Here is a 2,696-nt window from a genome sequence, read left to right on the forward strand (position 1 = left end):
AGCAGATAGTACTGTATACACTTATTTATATGTCTAGAAATTTAAGTAAAAAATCTGACCCCCAAAATAGTTTGTTGTGGGTTTTGGGGGCTCTGTGGCCATGTTCTAGGAGAGTTTATTCCTGATGTTTTGCCAGCATCTTTGGCTGGCCCCCAAATAAACAAATAAGGAAAGCAAAACAATAGCCCACAGATTGCAGATGATCAATATACATCCCTATCCCCCCAAAAGAGACACAAAAGAGTGCAGCAACTACAAGACCATTGCACTAATTTCCTATGAAGTAAAGTCATGCTTAAAATTTTGCTACAAAACTCCTGCCACATATGAGTGAGGAATTCCAACGTACAAGCTGGGTTCAATAGAGGAAGAATCACTAGACATCCCATTACAAACACACAGTGAATAATGGAGCACACCAGGGAATTCCAGAGGAAAGTCAGCATGTGCTTCATAAACTACAACAAAGCCTTTGACTGCATAGATCATAAAAGAACTATGGAAACTAAGAATATGGAGAAACAGAATGATTCCCAATCAGAAAAGGGGTATGGCAAGGATGAAATCACCCTATCTAATCAACTTGTATGAACAAAATATCATACTCAGAGCAGGTGAGAACATTAAGAAAGGAGGAGTGAAGATTAGAGAAAGGAGCATCAACAGTCTAAGATATACATACAACACCACACTACTGGCAAAAAGCATCAAAGACTTGAAACAATTATTAAAGAAAGTCAGAGAGGAAAGTGCTAAGGCAGACTTACAGGTGAACATTAAGAAAACAAAAGTAATAGCCACAGAGGAGTTACAGAAAATCAGTCTAGATGATGAGGAAACGGAAAGAGTTAAGAATTTCCCATAACTTGCATCAGTTATTGATCAGAATGGGCAGTCAAGAAATGAGAAGAAGACTAGAATTGGGAAAGGCAACAATGAAAGGACTAGACAAGATCTGAATATGCAAAGATATAAAGTTGAACACCAAAGTTAAGACTTTCCAAGCCATTGTACTTCCCATCACCCATGGGTGATCCCATGGATGTGAGATTTGGACAATGAAGAAGACTGGATAAAAGAAAATCAATTCATATCAGATGTGATGCCGGAGAAGAGTGCTAGGTTACTGTGGGCAGCCAAAAAGACAAACAAATGAGTCCTAGAACAGATCAAGCCTTGAAGCCAAGATGACTAAATTGAAGCTGTCATACTTCAAACACATCATGAGAAGGCATGACTCACTAGAAAAGACAATAATGCTAGGAAAGGTGAAGGAATGGGGAGGGGGGGGGAGTCTCCATACTATATGGAAATACTTAATGAAGGCAATCAGTTGATAAAGGAGCTTGGAGGTGACTCATTCAAGGGGTCACCATGAGCTGAAGTCAACTCAAAGGAAGCTAACTTCTACGTACAAAAAGTCCTGGTCTGCAAATAATATTTGAAAATTGTACAGTTTTCAAGTACTTTCTCCCAACAGTGAGAACATTGCTAAAATTACTTCTTCCTTCCTTAGAAATTGAAATTAGCAAAGAATTACATATCAATACCAGAATAAGGTTGTAATTGAAGAATAATAGGATATGATGCATCCTTTCAGATTGTAGTGGGGGTTGCCATTTTAATGGTCTCCCATATGCTAATCTTCCTGGAAACAAAAACAAAAAGAGAAAAGCAAATCAATTGTCACAAGCTGACAACTTCTGTACTAATCTTCTGACTATAGTGCACTTTTAAAATAAAAAAAATATATAGATGTTTATTTAGCTACTCTTCTCAAGAAGCCCACCCCATTGGAATTCTCATGGGAAACCCATGGAAACTGCAGATTACTGAAGAAGGTAGGCCATCCTACTCTCAGTCTCTCAGGAAGTATCTATGCTCATTAGTGCCCCCCCTCTCATGTGCCAAGGGTGGGCTTACTACTTGGAGTGGCAGAATATGATGAAGAAGTTTGCAGCAGCCATTATTGCTTGTGCTTAAGTAAAATTGGCAGAAAGATCTACTACAAAATTGCAACTCAACATCATTTTTCACAAAGCAGCAGAAATCACTCTGGAAGCCAAGTTGATTAGACTAAGGCTGTCATACTTTGGCCACATCATGAGAAGGCATGACTCATCAGAGAAAACAATAATGGTAGGAAAGGTGGAGGGAAGCAGAGAGAGAGGAAGGCTGCATGTTACATTGATGGACACTTTAAAAGAGGCCACAGGTATGAATTTGCAGGAACAAACAGAGCAGTGGAGAACAGGGAATCTTGGGGATGTCATATTGACAGAGTCACAATGGTTCAAGATCAACTCAAGGGTATATAACAACAACAACAACACAGCATTCATAAAATATTTTTTCCTGTAATTGACTTCTGCTGCATATGCTCTGGGCCTAGATCCAGTATTTCAGGGCTTTGAGACAGTGACATCTCAGAAATGAGTCATAGAATCAGGGTAAGGCATGGCTAAAATATAAAGATTTATTGAAATGGGAGGAAGGAAAAACAATCATGAAAACAAGGGAAAATTTAAATGCGGAGGGTTATAATATATCGTGGTTTTTGTATTATCAATTAAGGGAAAGATACCGAATAGATGAGAACCAATATGGCATAACGGACAAAAAAACAGAATTAGATATAATATTAGGAGCTGGGAAAGGAAAAAAGATAGCAAAATTTTATAAAATCCTTTTAAAGT

Source organism: Sceloporus undulatus, chromosome 5 (genome assembly GCF_019175285.1).
Source record: "Sceloporus undulatus isolate JIND9_A2432 ecotype Alabama chromosome 5, SceUnd_v1.1, whole genome shotgun sequence".
NCBI classification, from domain to species: Eukaryota; Metazoa; Chordata; class Lepidosauria; order Squamata; family Phrynosomatidae; genus Sceloporus; species Sceloporus undulatus.